This window comes from Aedes aegypti, chromosome 3 (assembly GCF_002204515.2).
Source record: "Aedes aegypti strain LVP_AGWG chromosome 3, AaegL5.0 Primary Assembly, whole genome shotgun sequence".
NCBI lineage: Eukaryota > Metazoa > Arthropoda > Insecta > Diptera > Culicidae > Aedes > Aedes aegypti.
Window position 1 is genome coordinate 50,560,128 of NC_035109.1, and position 25,990 is coordinate 50,586,117.

The window sequence follows — 25,990 nt, forward strand, 5'->3', positions numbered from 1 at the left end:
TACGGGAATCTTCCGAAACGATCAACAGAAAACGGCCGCAAAATGATTTTCAATCGCAAACGCTTCCTGCTGTCACCATTCGGTTGCTACTTGCTCTCCTCTCCTCCAGCACAGTGGTGTCAAAATAGGGTCACGTTTCAGACCAGAATGATTCGAAGAAGCAAGTGCCTGCAATACGACAATCGTGTTCTTTATGTGAACGCGAAGCCATATTTCTCAAAGAACAGCATCTCCCTCGCCTTGGAGGCTCGTGCTGTCATCACGCCCAGCAAAGCCAGACAAAAGCGACACATTTCTGGTGTATACACATTCCGAGGCAGGGGAACAAGACAAAGAATGCCTATGCCTAACGATTCATAATACTTAATGACTCGAAAAGAACGAATTTCCTGCAGCTTTTGGCGATAGGCAGAGCGAGAGAGAGAGAAGCGACGACCCACGAGCATTAGAGTGCCGTGAGAGATATTGCCACCGAGAATGCCATATCTTCTCATCCAGAAGAAGCTTATCGTGAAAATCTCTCAACGTGTGGGACGCGTGTCCTGCCTGCAAACTGCGATTTTGCTCTAGTCTCCTCCGCCCCCCTGTCCCAGCCTACTATGATCAGTCTTAATTTTTCATGAAAATTCATGGCCTACCGCACCATTAGCCCAGTCCGCCGCCATCACGGATTCTGCTACCTTGCCCTCGGCGCAGACTTTTGCTAAAGGCTTTTCCGGCTGCATCAGCCAGTTGCTTTTTGTTGGTTGGAGGAGGGGGAATCAGGATGGGAAAATAAGCTGCGATGATTAGGATTCGTGGCAATCTTTGGAAGCATCGTTTTGTGTGACGATGATGGCTGAAGAGAACGGGTTTGAGGCCACTCGTTGCTGCGTGGAAAGCAGACGAAGAAGGCAGACACAGAAGGGATACATTTCTAAATGGCACGTGTGTTGCAGTAGGAACCTATCCGGTTACCACAATCTGCTTATAGGAAGCTAGGCAACGAACGACAGGGACAAGTTAGTTAAGTGGGTTTGCAATAAATTCGTTTCAGTATGAAAGAGCCCATCCAAAGCCCACGAAACCAGAAACGCTTTTAAACCCTCTACCAAAAGCGTCATTTTTTACCACAAAACAAAAATATACAAATCGCGATTTTAAGTTTAAGAATCTGTGATCAGATATTCATCATTGGTGATCTGGTGTTAAAGAAATTCCGATGTTCTTTGGGTGACCGACATTCTACATATAAGATGTGTTTGGCGGCCATTTTGCTTTAGATCAATTTATCAATAAAATAAATTGAGGACAATACAATAGCAGGTAATAAGGAGCTACTGTGAAAAAATCACACAAATCGGTTAAGTAGTCTTGGAGATATCTGGAAATTACGATGCGATGTTGTCTAAAGTTTTCAAGATCTTTATTTCGCCAGCGTGGTACCAGAAACCTAAATGCTCATTAATCAAACACAGCTGCACCAAATTGCTTTTTTTCACAACATAGGGGAAGCGGGGTAAGAGCGCCCGCCCGGGGAAGACGAACCACCTTCAGTTTGGCATGAGAACGGCGATTTTCTTGAAAGTTCACCAAGCACTTTGCATAAACGCAAGATTTTTGACATTTCAAAGCATTCAGGGTGATAACAACATTATTTGTTTCATAACAAACGTCAAAAACAAAGTTTTTGCTTGTAGATACTTTGATCTAATTTTAACAGATGCTCACTTAAGGGTTTCGGAAGGGATTTTTTGTCAAAACATAACAAATTACCCGTCCATGCTTTAACATAAATGTGAAATATGCTTCAGTGAAGTGAAATATGAATTGTAAATTTTTAGCTTTGAAATAAGGCTCTACTTGTGAAAATTGCGCAAGTGGGGTAAAACCGACCACTGTTGATGGGGTAAGACCACCACCCCTAATTTATACCAAATATAATGTCTAAACCATTTTAAAAGTTGTAACTACGTTGTACATTACTATTCAAGTTAAATAAAATCAATTTTGTTAAAAATACAAACTAAATTCGCATATTTTTGAAAAATATGGGTGTCTTAACCTTAGGGCTGTCGCGCTGTTGTACTTTGTACAACAGTTGTGATTTATATTTATATGCAACAAAGATATCTATCGACACCAAACCAAAATGTATTCCTCAAGAATCTTCTTAAGAACAATACTCGACAGTTTTTATTTACAGTGTGACCCTTTATAATACGGTAAAATCAATAAATGTACATGGAAGTCGCATAATAATGAACGCACTATGTACGGTTCGAGGAAACCACAGTTTGAAATCGTCATATCTCGAAGTCCAGATAATATAGAAACTTGGGGTCTTTAGTAAAGTTGTTCTGGAGGTGAAGTGCTATCTGATGGTACCTCATTTAATTCGGAATTTGACCGCTAGGTGGCACTAGTGGACATGGAAGTTAGAAGGATGTCGTCTTCGGCAAAGTTGTTTAGTAAGTTAAGGACTATCATTTTTCGAGCTAGTTGATTCAAAATTTTGCCACTAGGCGGCGCTAGTGAGTATGAAACTTTTGTTTGCAGATATCTCAGGAGCCTGATCACTTATAAAGATGGTGTCTTCGGCAAAGTAGTTTGGTAGCTCAAGGGCTATCATTATTTGAGCCAAGAAATACGATATTTTGCCATCAGGCGGCACTAGTGAGCATGAAAGTTTTGTTTTGCGGATACTGCAGGATCTTGACTTTTTAGACAGGCACCTTTGGCAAAGTTGTTCAGAAGCTCATTATTTTAATAAATCTCTAACTTTAAGGATTAAACAAAGAAAGAATTTGAGCTACTGAACAATTCTGCCGAAGACACCATCTTTCTAAGTGATCAGGCTCCTGAGATATTTGCGAAACAAATGTTTTATGCTCACTAGCGCCGCCTAGTGGCAACATTTTGAATCAACTAGCTCAAACAATGATAGTCCATGAGTTACCGAACAACTTTGCCGAAGACGCCATCTTTCTAAGTGGTCAGGATCATGAGATCTGGGAAACAAAAGCTTAATGCTCACTAGCGCCGCCTAGTGGCAAAATCTCGAATTTCTTGGCTATGATAATGATAGCCCATAAGCTACTGAACAATTTTGCCGAAGACGTTATGTATCTAAGTGGTCAGACTCCCCAAGTAACACTGCTTGTCATATAATTGTTTAAAATGCACGTATTATACATGTTCGGTTGTACTTTTCTTGTATAATTGACTTAATATCGTACGCTTGTATAGCTCAAAAAGCGCAAACAATGGCGGCTTATATAACATCTTGCATAGGTCTAGTAATGAAATCAGAGCATTAATAATACCGTGGAATGAATGATTTATAAAAGAATTCTCAACATAATAGAAGAAACGCCTACATCTAAAACAGCTGTAAGTTATAATAAAGTATTCTGTAAGCAACAGTAACTAACAAAATATATGACAACTACTTGCATTTGTTGTAATCAAGCTGATTTCAAGCAATATAGCTTGCATAACACATTTATAGGGGACGGACCTGGTGTAGTGGTTAGAACACTCGCCTCTCACGCCGAGGACCTGGGATCGAATCCCATCCCCGACATAGTCACTTATGACGTAAAAAGTTATAGTGACGACTTCCTTCGGAAGGGAAGTAAAGCCGTTGGTCCCGAGATGAACTAGCCTAGGGCTAAAAATCTCGTTAATAAAGTCAAACCAACCAAACCACACATTTATATCACAGCAAGGTGTATCAGTTGCAATGTAGCTATTTGCTAGTGGTTGAACTTGCAGAAAGCATTTATATAACAAATTGTTTATCATCAAGCCCAATAACGTGAAAATCAGAGTAGATTATATATACATTTATATTAAAAATTTAAAAAAAATCTGATCATACCCGACAACCTGAAAAGTTATTTCTAAGTTATGATGTCGATGATTTTGATTTATTGATCAGATTTAAAAATATTATTTGGAAATGCATTATATTCATTAATTGGAGTCATGTTTTAAATGCGGTTCGAAATATATGGAGTAATTTTTAATTTTACTCTCAGAAAATTTATGCGCCTTCGATGTAATGAAATAATGCAATTGAAAATCATCAAAATTGCAGTTTTTGTTCGATTTGTTTTGATCACAAAAAGAAAACAATATGGCGTAATGCTTACAGTGCCGTTGAGAAATGTTTGGAATGGTTGATACGTCTGAAATATAAATCCAAACTAATAATGCATTTAATAACTGAATATTAAACCGGTCATGATTCTTCCTTCTGATACTGATTCTTATCTACAAAAAATACACATCTAGACCGCATAACCAAAATTTATTCAGATCATTTATCTAAAGCTTGGGGCATTTCTTCCTAGCTACCATTGCATCATATTTTTAACCGGTACTCTAATGTGTATTTGTTTCTGACTCAATAAATCTTGCTTCCATTTAGATGTTAATATTACGTTCAATATATGTCTTGACAACAGCTCAATAACAGGTATGTTAAAAAACTTACAATATACGTTAATAAAACATATTAAGAGCAAGTTCACAAATGATTCTCGAATACGTTATCATATTGTCATTACGTAGTCATTATAACACCCTTATAACTTAATTATAACTTCTTTTTCGAAACCAAATGAAACGTCAAAATTTTATTTGTTTGTAAACAATGCAGTAAAAATGATGGAGGCAAACAACATAATAGCATCTATTTCATCAAATACATCTGTTTAAAGAGCATGAAATAATCTACCAAGGATTTTGAACCAATTTTGGGACATTCATAAATGGCAGAAATGTATTCCAACACGAGTGTAGTAGACTGTTCGAAACGGAACGGAAAACAGTAATACGGCCACATTAGGAATAATCTTCTTTCTGGCGGTACGTCCCAACTGGGACAAAGCCTGCTTCTCAGCTTAGTGTTCTTATGAGCACTTCCACAGTTATTAACTGAGAGCTTTCTATGCCAATTGACCATTTTTGCATGTGTATATCGTGTGGCAGGTACGAAGATACTCTATGCCCTGGGAAGTCGAGAAAATTTCCAACCCGAAAAGATCCTCGACCGGTGGGATTCGAACCCACGACCCTCAGCTTGGTCTTGCTGAATAGCTGCGCGTTTACCGCTACGGCTATCTGGGCCCCTCAACATTACATTAGGAATAATGTAAGTTGTAGAACTCGAGACGAAACTGTCCGGTATCAGACTAAGGTGCGATTAACGGAGAAACACGCCTTCGAAAACATTTTCACAAGTATAGTACACCATTGTTTGCGGGATGATAAAGTATTTCCACGGTGTGCCAGAAACCGTTATTAACAGAAAAAAAAGTGCAAGAATTTGGCACCCACCATTCGAAAGATATATCACTCAAGCATCTTCTTCGTGAATTTGAAAATATTTTAACGAGGGAATCGAAAGTTATCGTGATTTGGAAGTTTTGAGCTATTTTGGAAGGGAAATTCACATGCTTATAAAGATTCCCCAACGGTGAATCATTATTAACTTGTAAATCAGCCAAGTTATCACCAGCTTTGCATTAAGCATTCAAAACATGTGATATCCAAGCACCTTCTCTACAAATTTGAAATCATTTTGTCGAGCAAATCTGAAGTTACAGTGATTTGTATTTTTATTATTATTTATATGAAGTTTAAGGTGAATATGAATCGAAGCCAAACTTAAAATTTTCAAGACCACAAATCTGGAAAACCGTGCACTTGTTTGAGCTGAAAACTTAATCGATTGGTCACCACCAGCTAGTGACCAATCGATTAAGTTTTCAGCCTTAACGGATATTTGTAATTTGTGCTCTTGAAATTTTGAGGTTTGGCTTCGATTCATCTTCACCTTTAATTAGAGCTTATTTATATGCCTTTATTATGAAAGTGTACATAATTTACAAATAAAAATGTCTATACGACTGACCCTCAGCATTCAAAAGATACAGCAGTCAATTATCTCCGCAGTTAGTTTGAGAATATTTTATAAAAAATACAACATAACTAGAGTACTTTGAAGTTTTGGAGTCATTAGGATTTTTTTTCAATCGCCTAAAATAGTGTTTGCAACACGCATTTAATAATTGCGACACAAATTAACTTAACAGATTTGCATTCAACTTGTATCTTTCATTGGAAAAATCCAGTGCTTCGTTAAATCACAAGCAAATGGATTCGTTTTTGCAAATTTTGTTTTATTCCCAGCGTTTTGCGGGGCAGTGTTTCGTTATGGCCCAAATAATCATATTGGTAAAACTGAATAAGTTGAAAGTGGCACCTTGTTGCTCAGTCGAGTTTGGATTATCAACTGGTGAGATCGTTATAGGCTAGTATTTTAGATAAGCGGAATATGATGGTTCACATATTATTCATGACAGCGAAGAGGATACGTTTATATATGTGTTTGTTTGGGATGTCAGTAGGATTTTACTGTATAAATTAACATTGTTTCACGTTTTACAAAATTTGTGAATACAACAAGCCTTATATTTTGTTTAGTTCCTTGAATTATTCGATACTATGAGTGTCGACTTTTTCTTTAGATACTGATAGATTACTTTTTTGGATTGATGCTGCATGATTTGCATCATGCAAAATCTTTGAATGGTTCGTCATCAAAGGTATCGTTATATTGGTTCTTCAGTCATGTTTTGTGCATATAAATATATATTGAAGAGGCTTTAAAATACAATTCATTCGCCTCCCAACTTTTCATTTTATTTTATTCATTATGTTGATGACTTCATCTTGTTTTGAGGGAGGTATAACAAGGTATAACCAGTGAAAATGTTGTGATGATCCCTAGGACTATACTGTAATTAAGCGTTTTGTTTACCAAGACGAATCTGTAATATAACCCCTTCCAATTTTCCAAACTCCCATTGACTTATCGTGGAAGTGTAGAGGAATCCAACGACTTCCTCAAAGATAGTAACACGTAAATATTTATTCCAAAACCCCAATTGACCTGTATTCGGACGCAGCAGGACGCGGTATTGCTTAGTACAAGGAATGAGAACTCCATTACTTACACACTAAGAGTGCTGCGGTTAATCCTAAGTAGCATCCGTTGGTTCCTTGTGCATGTATTGCTTTTGTAATAACGGAGAAGCAACAGTAGGCGGTCAATCATGCTATTATATCACATTGATCAACATATCGATAAAATTTGTTGCAATTAGTAGTGGTAAAAGCATTGAACATGGTAATTTAATAATCAAAATATACTTCCAAAAAAGTACTTTGAAGTACTTTAGTTATATTGTCTCTAGATAAAGTACTCTCGAACTAACTGCGAAGATGCTTGAATAATACATCTTTTGAATGCCAAGTGTCAGTCGTATGGACATTTTTATTTATAAAATCTGTGCATTAATATAACAAAGCCATAAAAAAGCTGTAATTAGAAATAATGGTAAATATACAAATCACTGTAACTTCTGATTTTGTCGACCAAATGATTTCAAATTTACAGGAAAAATGCTTGGATATCGCATGTTTTGAATGCTTAATGCAAAGCTGGTAGTTACTTGGCTTGTTTACAAGTTAACAATGATGCTCCGTTGAGTAATATTTATAAGCATGTGAATATTCCATGCAAAATAGATCAAAACCTTCAAATCACGATAACTTTCGAGTCCCTCGTTAGAATATTTTAAAATTCACGGAGAAGATGCTTGAATACTATATCTTTCTAATGGTAGGTGCAAAATTCTTGGACATTTTTTTCTGTTAATAACGGTTTCTGGCACACAGTGATTTCAGCATCCTGTAATTCCGACCTAATGATAATAATTCAATCTCATATTAGAATACTTCGAAAAGAAGCTCAACTTCATGTCGTCTGTATAGCTTTTACCAGCTGATCTTTCATTGCCATCACGAGACAGGGTATCCGAATTAAGGAAGAAAACACCGACAGACGGGAGTGGTATCAAAATTATTCAGGTCAAATTGAACGATTCTCTGACGACAATTCTCTTTATATTGGTGCATTTGGTAGGAAACCAATGAAAAAAAACACATCTTAGAATCCTATTTTTGTATCAATGGTAATAAGTTCTTATAAAGCTATATTAACGCTCATGGAACTTTATTTTTACCAAGACAATTCGTCACTTTTTTTATTTTATGTGTGAGTGGAATATGTTTTAGGAAAACTTTTTTATAGCTTCAATATTACAAAAGCTGTTATGGATTTCACCTATGATTCTCCTGTAAAACATTATCTTCTACCTGTTGCGTAGAAAGATGTTTTTGGTGTTACTTGGGTCCTGAGATATTCGCAAAACCATAGGTGTTGTACAAAGTACAACGCGCGACTACTTGCGTTACAAAAATTGGCGCGACGACCGAAAGGTTAAGGTAATGATAAGTATACATCTAAGTTTTTTGATGTAATTAACTCTTAAAATGATTCAATATCCACTTTAATCAATGTAGAATTCATAAAACAATATACTTTTTAGAATAACAGGGAACTGATAGAATTTTTCGCAAAATTGTGAACGAAAATCGAGGTGGGCGGTTTTACCCCGCCGCTAAAAATAATCGTGATAAGAAATCACTTTTTCAAGCTTCAAGAAATAAATATTTTTTTACAAATACAAAGCCTGTGATATTTTTTGATCATGCCCAAGGCTTCAAAAAAAAAACATGCTGCATCGAAAAAGGATTCATTGATTCTTGATTTTGACATGTGAATTAAATTGCTAAGGCGGGTGGTCTTACCACGTCTTCCCCTTCTCTCATTAATGTATTGTTCAGAAGAGTGAATATCTGAATTCTGTAGCCTGGGAAATTTACGTGTGATATGTCCACTAGCCTGGGACACGGTTTTATGAAAAATTTAGATTCTCACTCAAGTCCACTTTTTGGATTACATTTAGGTCCCATAACAATTGTGCAAAATTTCAGCTCGATCAGAGAAACTATATTTTAGCGCCAGCCGTTCAAAGTTTGAATGGGATTTACTATGAGAAAACATACCTTTGGAAAGAAAAATCGCATTCCATCAGGAGTTTTTCTCGGGATTTTAACAGAAATTTCTTCAATGAGAGTTCCTTCAAGAATATCTTTACAAATTATTCCAAGGATTTCATCAGGAGCTCCTGTAGTGATTCTATCGGGAGTGCCTTTAGGGCTTCTGGAGATTTCATCAGGAGTGGAAAGTCAAAATGCGTTTTGTTCCTCCAGGGATTCCATCAAGAGTTCCTTCAAAGATTCCACCTGGAATTCCTTTCAGAGATTCTATCAGGGGTTTCTCTAGAGATTCCGTCACTAGTTATTCTATGAATTTCATCAGAAATTTCTCCATTGATTCCATCAGGAACTCCTTCAACAATATATTTAGGATTTCCTCCAAGGATTTCATCAGGAGTTCCTCCAGGGATTCTATCAGGAATTCCAATAGGGATTCTATTAGAAGTACCTTTAGGGCTACCATTGGAGTTCTTCTGAGGATTTCATCAGGAGTTTCTCCAGAAATTCCACCAAGAGTTCCTTCAGAGATTCCAGCTAGCATTTCTTCCGAGATTCTATTAGGACTTCCTCCAGAGTTTATATCAGGAGGTCACCTAAGAAATCCATCAGGATCTTCTAGGGATATCATAAGGAATTTCTCTAGGTATTCTATCAGGAGTTCCATCAGGAATTTTTTCAAGAATTCCTCCAGGGATTTCATCAGGAGTTCCTCCAATGATTTCATCTGGAGTTCCTGTAAGAATATTTTTAGAAATTCGTCAGGAATTCCTTCAGAAATCATCATTAAATTCTTCAGAAATTTTTACAGGAGTTCCCTCAGAGATTCCATCAGGAGTTCCTCTAGAGATTGTATCAGAAGTTTCATCAGAGATTTCACCTGGATCCTCGAGGGATTACATCAGAAGTTTCTTCTAGGGTTAACATCAGGATCAGGATCTCTTCTGGGAATTACATCAGGAGTTTTTCTGGGGATTTCAAGAAGAGTTCCTTTAGGGGTTTTATAAGCATTTTCTTAAGACATTCCACCTGGAATTCTTTCAAAATTTCTATAGGGATTCCATCAGGAGTTCCCCTGAGTCTTTCAATAGGAGTTCTCAAGGATTTCTATCAGAAGTTCTTCTAAGGATTTTATCAGGCGTTCCAATAGGGACTCAATTAGGAATTCCTACAGGGCAAAACAACAGAAGTCGTGTTTGGCATTTCATCACGAGCTCCCAAGGGATTTCATAAGGAGTTCTTCTAAGGACTTTATCAGGAGTTCCTCTAGGGTTTCCATTAGGAGTTCCTTCAGAGATTCCACCTGGAATTTCTTCAGGAATTCTATCGAGAGTTTCTCTAATGGTTCTATCAGGAATTACTCCAGGGATTACATTAAAAGTTTTCCTAGGATTCCATCTGAAGGAGTTCTTCAATAGATTTTAGTGGGAATTTCCATTAGAAAAATCTACCAGAGTTTCGCCAGAAGTTCAACCATAAAACACTTCAAAGGTGTTACTAGGATTGTGCTTTAGGATTATCAATAATTCCTCCAGGGAGTTAACTGATATTTACTCAGAGTTTCAATCAACACATTTCTCTAAATGCCTCAGGATAAATCCCTAAAGTAGACCTAGAAGATTTTTATTTTTCATTTCTGAAAAAAAAAATCCATGGAGATATATATCTTCAGAAATTCTTGGATGTATCACCAAAGAAATCAATAGATTAATTCCTAGAGAGTTTCCTGGAGAGATTCCTTAGTATATTTCTGGAAGAACTTTTAAAGCAATCTCTGAAGGAGTTTCTGAAAGATTCTCTAAGATAATTCCTAGTAGATTCCTTGGAAAAATCCTTCAAGAAATACTGGAAGGAATTTATGGATGAATTCCTTTAGGAATCCTCGGAGAAATTTATATTAGATTGAAGTAATTCCTGCAGAAATCCCAGGACGAATACCTCGCAGGGTCCCTTCAGAGATACAAGGAAGAATCTTTGGAGGAAACACTGGTGGAGTTTATAAAAGAATTTTTCGAAGATTCTCTCTAGAGGAATAACGAAGGATAACCTGGTGGATCCTCTCAAAAAATTACAAGTGGAATCTCTAAAAAAATTCCTGCTAATCAAGTTTTGATGAATTTTTTGCAGTATTTCTCTTGAAATTTTGAAGGCATTCTGATGGAATTCTTGGAGGAATTGTTGATGAAATCTCTGGAGGAACTTGATGCTTGGATAAATTGTGGGTAGTATCTGTATAGAAATGCTTGAAATTTCGCTGGAGGAATTCTTAAATGAATCTTTGGAGGATTTTTTTGTGGAGTTCTTGAAGGAAGCATTGGATGAACCACTGGAGAAATACCTTGGGAAGTATTTGTATAGATCCCTGGAGAAATCTGTTGCAAAATTGCTAGAAAGAATCGCTGAAGAAATTCCTGGTGGATTTTCTGATGTAACTCCATGAGGAATTTGAGGAGGAGTCCTAGGAGCAAGCCTTTAAAAAAGTCCTGGTTAAATCCTTGGGGGAATTTCTTGTGATGATTTTTTTTTTTTTGAGAAATCCCTTGAGAAATATCTGAAAGAATTCGTGATGCGATTCCTGGGTAACGCGTGATGGAATCCTTGGAACTAACTTCTATAGAAATTTCTGAAAAAATCTTTGAAAAAATTGTTATAACAATCTGGAGGAATTCTAGAAGGCAGCCTTGGAGTTAGCCCTTGGGATTTTTTGGACAGATTTTTGAAGGAATCAGTGGTTGAAATCCACAATAATTTGTAGAGGAACCTCTAATGGAATCCTTGGAAAAAATTCATCTGAAGGTATGCCTGAAGAATGATCCCCGAAGAAATTTCTCGTTGAATCTGTGGATAAATTTCTAAAGGAATTATTGATAAAATTCGTGGTAGAATCCCAGGAAGAGCTTTTGGTGGAATCCTTAGTATAGCTTATGGATTCCTGGAAAAACTTCAAAGCAGAATAACTAGAGGAAACGACTAAAAGATTCTGGATAGAATGTTTGAAAAAAAATCCCTTGGCCAATCCCATATCAATGACTGCTCATAATATTTCCTGAAAGAGACCCGTTATGATTTCTGAGTTTTGCCGGAATATTTCGTACGAATACAACTGGAATTTCTCTTAAATATTTATTTCTTCCGGTACTTAAATGTTGAAAGTTCTTCCCTTCTTACTGCGATTATTGCCAGAAAATCGCTAAAAGATTCTCCCTCACAGCCACAGCATTCAAAAACATAATAATCACATATTCACTAGACTCTCGGCAAGTCTACAAACATGCGAAGAAATATCGTGTTGATGCAACCAACGGTTGTATCAACATAAGTCAGTTTGACTAACTTGGGGGCGAAGTCCATGTTGGTCAAACCGTCTGAGCGTCTGTGGGCTGCATTACAATGTGCTTTCTACTTGTTCGTCGAGCGACATTAAGATTCACTACCGACTCCGTGTGCCGAAGGCATCCGATTGATGAAGCAAAAGATTCTTTACATTCCGATTCTGCGCGAGTGGCATTCGTGTTCGAGAGCTGATGAGCGTTCACTGACTGGGACTACACCCGGCGAAATGATTCAGTGAACGCGAAATCCGTACATTTCGCAGAAAGCATTCGGTGATTGAATGTCGAACCCGTTCTTTCGTGTCTCCCATTTAAGAGCGGATTGGTGCTCTCTCCGCTCCGTGAATCTTTCGATTTCCGGTTTATCTCAATCGTTTGCGATTCATCCGGATTGCGCTCACCCTAGTAGCGTTCGGCAGTCACTGAACATTCGGTGGCAGCAGATACTTTGCAGATATATAATCGGTAGCGTTCGCATGAGTGAGTGAATGCTTGCATGTGGATAAATTCATGGAACAACCCTTAGAGAAATGCCTGGAGTACATCTTCGATAAAAAAAAAATCCAGAAGGATCTCCTTAATAAATTATGGAACTGGAAAAGTTGATGCGGAAATAATAATCTGCAGGAATCTTCTAAAGGAATTTCTAAAGGAATCATTGAAAAAAAATATGTGGGAATCCATAAAAAATATGGAAATATTATCATAAGAAGATTGAAAAAACACCAAATAAAATCCTTTAAATGTCAAGATTATACTGAACAAAATCAAACAGGAATATCTGCTCCAGCAGGAAACGTTGGATTAGGCCTCAAAAAATCGCAGAAATTTCAAAAAGAATTCCTTTTCAAAATGTAGTTATAAAATGGTGGAATCTTTGGAAGCATTCTTGTAAAATCCCATGAGCATTCCTTATAGGAATTCATGAAGGAGTCACGAAAAAATTCCGGGTAGAAACTCATCAGAAATTCCTGGTTGAATCTCTAAAGGTATTTCTCAAAAAATACCACAAGAAATCCTTGTAAAGTTTACAGGAGGAATCCCTGGCAAAAAATGTTAAGAAATTTCCAGAAGAAATTCCTGGAGTAAAGAAGACAATTTTAAGAAACTCCCAGAGGAATTTCTGAACCCAAGGAAAGGGATTTTTAACGTAATTTCCTAAAACAAAAGTCGGCCTTTCTAGAACTATTTGAGAAATCCATCAACGAATGAATGCTTCAGGAAATTCTTGGAGAATTCCCCCCTTTAGAAGTTTCAGTGTATTCATAACCACCATTATATGCGATTTTGTGTTTACTGAGTAAATGATTTCCTTGAGAGAGTTCTAAATGCATCCATGGAGGAGTAACTAGTGGTACATCTGTAATAGTTCATGAAGACATTACTGGAATATTTTCTAGAAGAATCTCTGAAAGTAGTCTTGAAACTTCCTTCAGAAATCCTTGAAGGATATCTGGAAAAGTTATGAAATCAAAAGCTTAAAAGAAATATAAGAAATTCTGTGGATAATCTATGCAAAAATTCTTGAAAAAATCCTACAAAAAATTTCAAAATCTCAAATTGCCGAAGAAGTACAGATCTGTGAGGAATTACACGGATTTGTGGAAGGATTGCTGATGGCATTGTTCGAAAAATTCTTGGAAATATCCCTGGAAAAAAGTACTGGAACAATGTATGAATGAATGAAGAAACTATGGGTGAATTCCTTAAGGAATCTCTGAAGGAATCCTGAGAGAAATTACTGAAAGGACCTGGAAAAATTCATGTAAAAAAGTGAAAAAATATCTTTGTAGAATCATTGGAAGAAAGGAAAAATTAGTGCAGTAAACCTTAAAGAAATGCTTGTAAGGATCTGTAGAGGAAATCCTTAAAGAAAATTTGTAGAAGTTTCTGTAGCAAAGAAAGAAACCTGGAAAAATTGCTGAAAGAAAATCTGGACAAATTTTTGAAGATATCTCTGAAGAAATTTCCGTAGAAAATCGTGAAAAAATATTTGGAAGAATTACTGGAGAATCGTTTAACATTAACATTAGTGGAGTGAGTTTATAAAGGAATCACAGGTTGAATCACTAGAAAAATTCTTTTCTGTATCCCTGGTTGAATCTTGGGGAGAGCCTATTCTGGAATTCTTGGACGAATCCCTGGAAACGCTCTAGACGTTATCCCTCTGAAAATTCAAAGAGGAAGCAGAAATCGTTGGAGGAATAATAGTAGTAATTATTGGAGGATATTTATAGCAGTATTTCTCTAGAAATTCTTGGAATAATTCGTGAAAATACCAAGTAAAATCCTACCAATAGAAAAATCTGTAAAGAACACAAAAAGTCAGTGGTCAAGGAGATGATTATTATCCTGTTAGTTAAGGACAGTTTTTCAAGAAATTCCCATTTAAATCAATCAAAGAGCTTTGAATGTTTCTTTTTTTTCAGACTTCAACTAGCGTTTTAAGTGGTCTGTTAGAAACTCATACTTAATTTTCTAATGAATTACTTCGGGCTTCAACAACAATATCGTTGAAAATAGTTCCACAAAATCATGTTTGAATTCCTTCAATGGACCATCCAAAATTATAACACAAAATGTGTTACTTAAACATGCACCAATATATCCACAGAGAATCTTAAAGAATAGTAAAGCAGATTAGCATTCACTGCCAGATTAACTTCCCTTTTCCTATAGAAATTTCTATCTAGAAACATTTCATGGAAAAATAAATCCATTTAAATTTACCTGAGTTATACTTTTACAAAACTGAAACCTCATCATTCTAGTTTTGGCAATTGATATGAATAAGATATCTACAAAATTCAACTATACTGAAGGAATAGTACTTAAAATTTTGATGCAATACACCTTTCTACTCACTACATTTTTAACATATAAAAGAAATCACTTGTTTACATCTGTGACAGCATTGGTGAGCTCGTTCCATGATGGGAATAATCACATAACCCATCGTCTCAGCTCCACCTTCTGTTTGAGAAGTCTTTTAGTTTCTGGTTTGGAAGCTTTCCAGCTTCTGGTTGAGTAGCTTTCCAGATTCTGGTGGAGAAGCTTTCCAACTTCTGATTGAGAAGCTTTCTAGCTTCTGGTTGAAAAGCTATCCAGCTTCTGGTGCAGAAGCTTCCCAGCTCTGGTTGAGAAGCTTTTCGGCTTCTGATTGAGAAGCTTTTAAATTTTTTGTTGAGAAACTTTTCAGCTTCTGGTTGAGAAGCTTTTTGGCTTCTGATTGAAAAGCTTTCCCGCCTCAGGTTGAGAAGCTTTCCAGCTTCTGGTTAAGAAACTTTCCAGCTTCTGGTTGGGAAGCTTTCAAGATGCTTGTTGAGAAGCTTTCAAGCTTCTTGTTGTGCTGCTTTTCAGCTTCTTATTGACAAGCTTTTCGGCTTCTGGTTGAGCAACTTTTCAGCTTCTGGTTGAGAAACTTTCCAGCTTCTGGTTGAGAAGCTTTTAAACTTCTTGTTGAGAAACTTTTCAGCTTCTGGTTGAGAAGCTTCTCGGTTTCTGATTGAGACGCTTTCCAGCTTCTGGTTGAGAAACTTTCCTGCTTCTTGTTGAGAGGCTTTTCAGCTTCTTACTGAGAAGCTTTTCGGCTTCTGGTTGAGAAACTTTTCAGCTTCTGGTTGAAAAGCTTTTAAGTTTCTGGTTGAGAAACTTTTCAGCTTCTGGTTGGGAAGCTTTCAAGCTTCTTGTTGAGAAGCTTTCAAGCTTCTTGTTGAGAGGCTTTTCAGTTTCTTGTTGAGAGGCTTTTTAGCTTCTGGTTGAAAAGCTTTCCAGCTTCTGGTTGAGAAGCTTTTAAACTTCTTGTTGAGAAGCTTTTCGGCTTCTGGTTTAGAAGTTTTTCGGCTTCTGATTGAAAACCTTTCCAGCTTCTGGTTGAGAAACATTCCAACTTCTTGATGAGAGGCTTTTCAGCTTCTTACTGAGAAGCTTTTCGGCCTCTGGTTGAGAAACTTTTCAGCTTCTGGTTGAAAAGCTTTCCAGCTACGGATTGAGAAGCTTTCAAGCTTCTTGTTGAGAGACGTTTTAACTTCTTAATGAGAAACTTTTCGGCTTCTGGTTGAGAAGTTTTTCGGCTTCTGATTGAAAAGCTTTCCGGCTTCTGATTGAGAAGTTTTCAAGCTTCTGGTTGAGACACTTTCCAGCTTCTGGTTGGGAAGCTTTCAAGCTTCTTGTTGAGAAGCTTTTCAGCTTATGGCTGACAAGCTTTTCGGCTTCTGGATGAGAAACTTTTCAGCTTCGGGTAGAGAGGCTTTTTAGCTTCTTACTGAGTAGCTTTTCGGCTTCTGGTTGAGAAACTTTTCAGCTTCTGATTGAAAAGCTTTCCAGCTTCTGATTGAGAAGCTTTTCAGTTTCTGATTGAGACGCATTGCAGCTTCTGGATGAGAAGCTTTTCGGTTTCTGATTGAGACGCTTTCTTGTTGAAAAACTTTCTATCTTCTTTTGTTGAGAGGCTTTTCAGCTTCTTACTGAGAAGATTTTCGGCTTCTGGTTGAGAAGTTTTTCGGCTTCTGATTGAAAAGCTTTCCAGTTTTTGGTTGGGAAACTATAAAGCTTCTTGTTGAAAAGGTTTCTAGCTTCTTGCTGAGAAACTTTCCAGCTTCTGATTGAGAAGCTTTCAAGCTTCTTGTTGAGAAGCTTTTCAGCTTCTTACTGACAAGCTTTTCGGCTTCTGGTTGAGAAGCTTTTCAGCTTCTGGTTGGGAACCTTTCCAGGTTCTGGTGCAGAAGCTTTCCAACTCCATCTCCAACTTCTAATTGAGAAGTTTTCCAGCTTCTGGTTTAGAAAATAAACTCTTTTAAACCTGTAACAGCTTTGGTGAGCTCGTTTCATGATGTAAATAATCACATAACCCATCGTCTCAGCCATTTGTGGTAGCCGTTCTACGGCCGTGAACTTCAAAAAAGGGTTATTGTCAAATACCGTAAATTTTATCCAAAGAAACCACTTTCTCACGTTTTCTCTACTGATTCCCTAAACACACCCCTTCGGCTTAAAATTTATGAGCTCCAAAGTAAGGCTGTTAACAGTCTGCTTACAGAAGCAAAGTCCCACATTTTTTCCACCGGAACAGAAATTGATCACTCACTGCTGCCCTTCGGAATCAACCCATCTACTAGCTACTACTACTACCAGACCATTCTATTGGACGTCCCATTTCGCTAATGAAAGCACCCCTTATTTATGGCTGATCCAAATCGAAAAAGCTGTCCTCAAGGCTCCAAAGAACGAACGAGGAGCAAACCACAAAGGTAGCACCAACAAGCGCGGCAGCCGTAAAGAAAAAAAACTGTCCTCCAACGAGCGAACGAAGCAATTTCCCAGTCCACCTCCGCCGGCTTCATTTCTTCATTTCATGTGATGTGTATAAAATAAAAAGTAACGAAACGCGCTGGGAAGTAATAAATTTTCTATTCTCTTTGACGCCCGCATGCAGCGCTCTCGGGTGCAGCTTGCCGAGGACAAACAGCATGGACGTCACCCGAAAGGGGGCAAAATATGGTCAATGGGAATTCTTGGAGAACTTTCCTAATCCATCAGCAGTTCAGGCTTCTGCAGAAGATTTCCCCAATTGCGAGGAATCTGTGAAAAATCTGTTATTAACTCCAATGGTGTCTGGCAAAAATATTGCGAGCAGATTCATTAAATACATTTTATCAAATTCATGAAAAAGATTTTTGATAGGACTCTCCAAGGAATCTCAAACCGTTCCAGGGAGCAGTGTGGACAGACTCACACTCAAACTTCATTCAATGAGCTCTCCCGCGAGGGCAAACTCATTAGAGATCTGCTTTGAAAATCTGATGCTTGAGTTTTTCGTGCAAAATCACTCAATCACACTCAAGCCGCCAAAAATGATTCAGTGAAAGGATTACTAAAATTCAACCAGACTAACAGAAATCATAGCTTTGTGTTTGTAGCTGTGGAAATACGAGACGAGCCAGCTCATCCATGATTTTATGACTGCTGAGTTGCGTGATTAATAACATGAAAATTTTCGTTCGTGAGTTACGAGAATTTGAGTTTCTCACAACACTGGTTGAGAGATTCCGTTCAAATTTTCACAGTTGCTTCCAAATGAACAAATTTGGGAGGTGTGACTTAAGAATTTCACAAATTGTTTTTTATTTTACAAAAATAACGAATGGGCTACTTTTAAGCAGAGGCTATGTGTATACTTTGATGTAGAAGCTCCACCTCCCCCTTAAAGGAAATCTTGGTTACGTCTACGAAGGACATCGTCGTCCTTTGGGAAGAAAATTGCACCAATGATTACGTCGGGTTTATTTTTTTCTCTTCTTCCATCAACGAGAAAGAGTTTCATCGGTTCCTCCCGACAAATGGGCACTATCTCCACTCCAGCGAAAAGTTCGGTTTTCTTCTACTTTTATGAATCTTCCGGATCCATCTAGTAGACCGGGCCCATAAATCATCACGCCCTTATCTTACCTCGAATCCGAGCAAGCCCTGACTCGTTGATCAAATATTTAAAGGTCGTCTTACCTGAAAATGGGAAACGAGAGAAGAGAATTTGAAAGTTAGTACACTAAGGAAAATGCGGAAGCAAGTTTCTTAATGGAATTCTAAGAAAAATGAACTGCAGCGAAGCCTTGGTTGACACATTTTTCCACCCCCTCCTGGTTCGCAATCGACAATCGTTATGCTCGCCATAAATAAAACTTGTGGGCACACACTAATCTTGTTTATTCCCACATGTGTTGGCCATATTACTGTGCATAGTCAACCCTGCATAACTCGATATTCCGTTTCTCGATGTCAAGTAGTGGAACCATAGTAAACGTTGATTTTCATGGCTACTTTGATTGTCCCTTGAAAAGCAGTTGCACTGATTTTGTGTCACTTCGATATCGAGTTATAGAGACTAAACTGTAGCAAATAGGAGAGGTACCTCAGGCTCAATGTCGTAACGAATTCCATGTCACTCGCACCGCTTCGTCACGACCAACACGACAAAACGACAATATTACTGAGTTACGTCATACACGGGAAATCTAGCAACCACTCCCGGACTTATGGTTTCCTTTTCCCTCGTCGCGTATTGGGAAGAAAAGAAATGGGGAAACCGGGTCAATGCTGAAAGGGTGTAAAACAACGTTGGAAGAACGAGTTACTTCTAGCTTCTTGTCAATGTTGATATTTACTGCTTGGGACAATTCTTGGCATCGTCTGACAGGAGAACAATGAACTATTTGACCTTGGTTTGAATGGTATTCTTACTAATAGTTCTGTTGGGTGTGAAACTTGCATGCAAGTCATTTTGTATCATATCAGAGGTTCTCAATCTACGTAGTAAAGACAATCATAGACAACTATAGTTTTGTTGACTTCTCAAACACAAATCTGGAAATACAATACAGATATAACGGGAAGGAGGAACATAAAGCCCTTAACCTTTCAGTTGTCGCGCAAATTTTTGTAACGCGAGTAGTCGCGCGTTGTACTTTGTACTACACCCTTTGTTTTTGCGAATATTCCAGGAGTTTGACCACTTAGAAAGACGGCGTCTTCGGCAAAATTGATCAGTAGCTCAAGGGCTATCATTGTTAGAGCTAGTTGATTCAAATTTTTGCCAGCAGGCGGCGCTAGTAAACATAAAACATTTGTTTTGCAAATATCTTAGAAGCGTGATCACTTAAAATGATGGCGAGTTGTTCGGCAGAGTTGTTCAGTTGCTCAAATGCTTTCATTGCAAAGTAGGCCAGGAATAAAATCTAGCCAGACAAAACCTCTAGCACTTTAGGACTGTATTTTTTTTCGGGCTAGTGTCTTCGAAGACTTATCTTGGATTTATTTGCTCTTCAATTTTATAATAAAAGTTAGTTGGAAATTTAAAACAATGACATTAGTGCTTCCAGTGGATGATTTGCCCTTTGAAGGAAACACCACACTAGACAATGGACTAGCATGCAACGCCCAGTGGCACTGTCGAATTACATTTCTGACGAAAAGTTTTTCGGACTTACGCGGTGATCGAACCCACACCCCCTGACTCGATGCGGCTAAATGCTTGGTAATACTAGCCACACGGCCACGAAGCCCACATTTCGCCGCATAGGGGGCACTGCGCTGCAAACTTTTTTATTCCACGTCCTAGAGCTTTCGCGTCTTCGGTTAAGTTTTTGAACGTGTAAAAATACGACAAATTGTCAAAACACCCGAATTCTTTCAACTAACTTTTATCATCAAGTTGAAGAAAAAATAAATCCAATATAAGTCTCCGAAAACACAAACTAAAAAAAACGTACTTCTGAAGCGCTATAGGTTTTGTTTGGCTAAATTTTGTTCCTGGCCCAGTGTGCATTGTTTAATCATTAAAGTTCGAGATTCAGTAAAATAATGATAGCCACTGAGCATCTGAACAATTTTGCCGAAGATGCCATCCTTCTAAATAGTCAGGATCGTGAAATATATGCAAAACAGAAGTAAAAGTTACATTCCCACTAGTGTCACCTAGCGGTCAAATTCCGAATTAAATGAGGTACCATGAAATAGCGCTTCACCTCCAAAACAAATTTACTGAAGACTAGAAGTTTCGAAAATATCTGGATTTTGAGATATACCGATTCCAAACTGTGGTCAACTCGAACCGTATATAGTGCGTTCATTATTTTACGACTTCTATGTACATTTGTTGATTTTACCGCATTATAGAAGGCCACACTGTAAACAAAAAATGACGAGTATTGTTCTTAAGAAGATTCTTGAAGTATACATTTTGGTTTGGTGTCGATAGATATCTGTGTTGCAATATGATACCATATAAATCACAACTGTTGTACAAAGTTCAACAGCTCGACAGCCCGAAGGTTAAACAATTATCGTTATACATAGCAAATTATGCAAAATTATATAAATAAATAAAATGTGCAAGGGCAAACTATCGTCAACCCTAAGATTTTCAGATTCTAGTTGAAATGCCTTTCAACTTTAGGTTGACAAGCTTACCAGCTTGTGGTTGAAAAGATTTTCAGCTCATGTTTAAGAAGCTTTCTTGCTCCTAGAATGAAGTATTCATCTTCTATTAGAGATTGTTTCCAGCTTCTAATAGAGAAGCTTTCCAATTTCTTGTTGTAAAGCTTTCCCGATTCTGGTTGAGAAGCTTTACAGCTTCTAATTGAGAAACTTTCCAACTTCTAGTTGTGGAGCTTCTGGTTGAGAAGCATTCCATCTTCTGGTAGACAAGCTTTACAGCTTTTGGTGGAGAAGCTTTCCAACTTATTTTCAAGAAGCTTCCCAGCAGTGCTGGAAATGACAATAGTAGTAGGTTTGAATTTTAGTATAAAGCGGTTCCACGCGAAATCGTCCATAAAATGCTGAAATCTGACATGTACCATTCCGATTTGGATGAAACTGCGCAGATGTATTAAGTATATGTGACGAAAATTATCTCATATAATTGGGGATCGTTTAGAATCGAGAGTAACTTCTGATAAGGGCGTATGTATTTTTGGCACCACCATTTAAAAAAAATTGTACCTCGGAAACCGTTTGTTATAGAGAAATAGTGTCTGAGGAGGGATGGTAGACAATCAAATAGGCTTTGTAAAAAAAATATACACTGAAAAAAAGTACTTCTATTTTCATGAAAAAATCGAAATTAAACCTTAAAACACAAATTGCAAAAAATAGGTATCTTCAATTTTTTTTCAAATTTTTTCTGTAAAATTTCAATGTAAAACCAGAGCCGTTTTCAAGATATTTAGGATTCAATTATATTATCATAAAACTTAAGAAAATACGCCCGTTTCATAAGTTACTCCAGATGCTCCACCAACAATGTTACGTTTATCTCTTTCTACATTAATATCCCATTAGAGTGGTTCAAAAAATCGTTTTTGCTCCACACCGTTCTTTTGATTCTAGATCAAATTCTGAGTGTCCTCCCAAAATTTGAGCTCATTTGGATAAAAATTGAGACTGCACAAGCCCTTTAAAGTTTATATGAGAATTACAATGAGAAAAGCAATTAATTCATTCAATCGGTCATAGTGTTTGCCCATGTGCTCTTGGGGATAAGAGCTACGTTGATACTGCGAGATACATTCATCAGCTACAACTTTGCCGAAGACCGTATTCAAATCGGACGCCTCAGTAATTAGTTATTGTTTTATATCCAGTCACAAATTCTTCAGCAGTGCTCATTTAACTTCTGAACAGGCAACATTGCTGCACATGGCGCGAAAGATAGCACGCACAAATCATGGCTACTATGTTTTACTGCATATATCCAGTGATGCCTGCAGAACAGCCCAATAATTATAGCCAAAGTTTTACAACTCATTCGGAAATCAATAACTAATTACTGGGGCGTCCGATTGAAAAACGGTCTTCCGCAAAGTTGTAGCTGATTATTGTATCTCACAGTATCAACAAAGTTCTAATCCCCAAGAGCACATGGGCACACATTATGACCAATTGAATGAATTGCTTGCATTTCCCATAGTAATTCCTATATAAACTTTAAAGGGCTTGTACAGTCTAAGTTTTCATCCAAATGAGCTCAAATTATGGGAGGATACTCAGAATTTGAACTAAAATCGAATGAGCGGTGTGGAGCAAAAACGATTTTTTGAACCACTCTAATATCCCATGTTTTAAGGGCAGTTTCAACATGGTGCAATTTAAAATAATTTTTTTTTTCTAAGGGCAACTTTTGGTGTATTTCTGAAAATTCAATTTCTGGTTATAGAAAAGGCGTTTTGATGCTGCAATATGATTTTTTATCCAAAAACAATTCAAAATTCTAATATCAATGATCTTCCTATAAGTTACCGCTTTAAGATATTTGGGATTGAATTATATTAATATCATAAAACTTAAGAAAATACGCCCGTTTCTTACATTATTCCAGATACTCCATCAACAATGTTACGTTAATCTCTTCCCACATTAATATCCCATCTACTTTTTCTTTGACATTTAGACGGTTGGATGAACTGTTCGAAAGATACAGGATGATTGTTGGAATATTGTTGAGAATTAATATAAGTATTACCACAGACAAACAGACGTAACACTGGATAAATTTCCATCGCCCACGAATTTAACGATCAGTTTGAAATACAACAGTTGTCAAATTCACAACCAGAGGCGTGAGCCGAGCGCTTGATCAACTATTGTTTTCATTGCCTCCGTATTTGTCTTGGTTTGTTTGACGGATCATTTTGGAGGGATTGGTGGCGGCTAATAATATTGTTACGTATTGTTATTTTTACTTCTCAACAATTCGTTTATTTGTGTAAGTGTCAAAGATAATGTTGATGGGATATAATTGCGCATTTCATTCACCACTGGACTCCGCAGTTAGTTTTTATAAGTGAGGGAAGGAAAATAAAAGTGCGATTCTGCATCCAATCTTGTTGATGTCTTCAGCGCACTCATTCATTATAAATCGTAGAATAAGTGCGCTGAAGACACCAACAAGATTTATTTACATTCTCGCACTTATGAAAACTGACTGCGCAGTCCAGTGGTGAACGAAATACCCAATAATGTGGGAAGAAATTAACGTAACATTGTTGATGGATCATCTGGAATAATGCAAGAAACGGGCGTATTTTCTTAAGTTTTATGATATTAATATAATTCAATCCCAAATATCTTGAAGCGGTTACTCATAGGAAGATCATTGATATTAAAATTTCGAATTGTTTTTGAATAAAGAATCATATTGCAGCATCAAAACGCCTTTTCTATAACCAGAAATTGAATTTTCAGAAATACACCAAAAGTTGCCCTTAGAAAAACTTTTTTATTTTAAATTGCACCATGTTGAAACTGTGCGTAAAACATCTGGTTTTACATTGAAATTTTACAGAAAAAATTTGAAAAAAATCGAAGATACCTGTTTTTTTGCAATTTGTGTTTTAAGGTTTAATTTCGACTTTTTCATGAAAATAAAGGTATTTTTTTTTAGTGTATATTTTTTTACAAAGCCTATTTGATTGTCTACCATCCCTCTTCAGACACTTTTTCTCTATAACAAACGGTGTCCGAGGTACATTTTTTTAAAATGGTGATGCTAAAAATACTTACGCCCTTATCAGAAGTTACTCTTGATTTTAAATGGTCTCTCCACCAGTGGAAAAAACTTATTCTATTATATCGAAACTATGTGCAAAATTCCATTTGAATCCAAGGTAGTCGAGTTTCATCGTTTACCGATTTCGCGTGGAACCGCTCTATATGTCTTGCCGAAGCAAAGACTTTTTGCCCGTAACGCGGGAAGATAACCTTTTCGAGGTGCGTTACGGGGTAAGATCTGCCATATTGTACTCTGGTTGTATCTGTTCTTGTGAATACTTATAAGTTAGGGTCGGAAGAGTATAATAGAGTAACAAGGCACTTGACCCACCTATTTGACCTAGATAATGAGGAGGTCGAAGTGAAAAAATGGCTCAATCAGCATCTGAGGTTGGTTTCAACTCATGAGACAATTTCTTTCCGAGTTCAAGAGTTTATCTTTCGATATCTAGGAGGGAAACGATTCCGAATCAGTGGAGTAGCAGACCTCTTAACTTTTAAAATAAGCTTTTTGTTTCAAGGAATCAAAATGTTTCATGGGATGAAACATGTTCACAGCTTCAAAAAACGACTTTGAACCTTATAAGTAGAAGCAATAATTTGATACGGTAGAGTACCGATGCATGATCAAAATCAGTATCATTCAACCAGCTTAGTGGCCGAACCTGATTAAGGGGCGCGCTTTTGAGAGTTTAATGGTGACAAACTGTTTTCTCCAAAATGTATAAATAGCGGTATCTTTTTCTAAAAAGGCTCTATGCAAAATGGTAAAGAATGATATTTGTATAAAAAACGACTACTTCATTATTTCTCAATAGTAATGGAGTAGAACGACATGCACTAAACAAAGGACACGGGTATACCACAAAAGATCAAAGAAAACTGGTCGCAGTGGTTCATCCCGAACAGAAACAGAACAGGTTTGAATTTCGAGACGGTACGGCAGTTCAAAAATGTGAATCTCATCAAGTAGCCTATGTTGGGTACACGAATTTTCTACCAGTAGTGTCATTGAAAGCTGCAAATGTGAGAAATGCAGCGGGAAATTTAACATTTTTCTACAGTAATTTTGGGTTGCCCTTAGCAACGGGTATTTGGCTATTTTCGAGGCTTTCTGCCTACGAGACTCTGCACAAATATCTTACTGTCTCTTTCACTCTACTTTGAAATTTGCAAACAACAAGGCCAGTAAACGTCAAAATGCCATACAAAATCAAAACAGTGCAGAGCCCCACAGCAGCGATGGGCGTGAGTTTCATTGGCTTCGCTTACTGTGATTTGCTTTGTTCGGCTACTGTAGAGTGAATTTCAAGATTTCCAACTTATATAAATGTAATCTATCTATCTATAACGAAAAAATCTATTATCTGTCCCAAATATGATAAATTATATTCTCATTATCCTAAAATGTATGGAGATGAACCAGCCGTGAACTGAAAATCTTCCTAATAAAGGAAAAAATAATAAAGTCAGAAATTTGAGAATAAATCCAACCAAAGATCGCATCTGAAATTTGTTATGCAATTTGCAGTAATTTCTTCCATGATTATTTAACAAATTTCTCAACTTACTTCCAAAGAGATCTTAAAAAATCTATAAGCTCAATAATGCTGGATGTGCGAAAAACAAACTGAAGAAGAAAAATTAACTTCTTTTCTTTT

At 37.1% G+C, this 25,990-nt stretch overlaps 2 protein-coding genes across 6 annotated transcripts in view; one reads left to right on the plus strand and one right to left on the minus strand.

Annotated features, from left to right (window-relative positions):
- The window catches only part of LOC5571231 (G protein-activated inward rectifier potassium channel 3), a 377,954-nt gene that overhangs the window by 199,133 nt on the left and 152,831 nt on the right, over window positions 1–25,990 (minus strand). Inside the window, exon 1 of one of the 4 annotated variants that reach the window (XR_002501614.1) lies at window positions 19,195–19,435. The exons of the other annotated variants lie outside the window; for them this stretch is intronic. The gene's annotated coding sequence lies outside the window, so the exon portion shown is untranslated. Of the gene's footprint in view, window positions 1–19,194; window positions 19,436–25,990 lie in introns of those variants that run through there. 4 annotated transcript variants of the gene reach the window in all.
- LOC5571230 (serine/threonine-protein phosphatase 2B catalytic subunit 3) overlaps window positions 1–25,990 on the plus strand; it is a 211,669-nt gene that overhangs the window by 123,175 nt on the left and 62,504 nt on the right. The gene's annotated exons all lie outside the window — the stretch shown is intronic.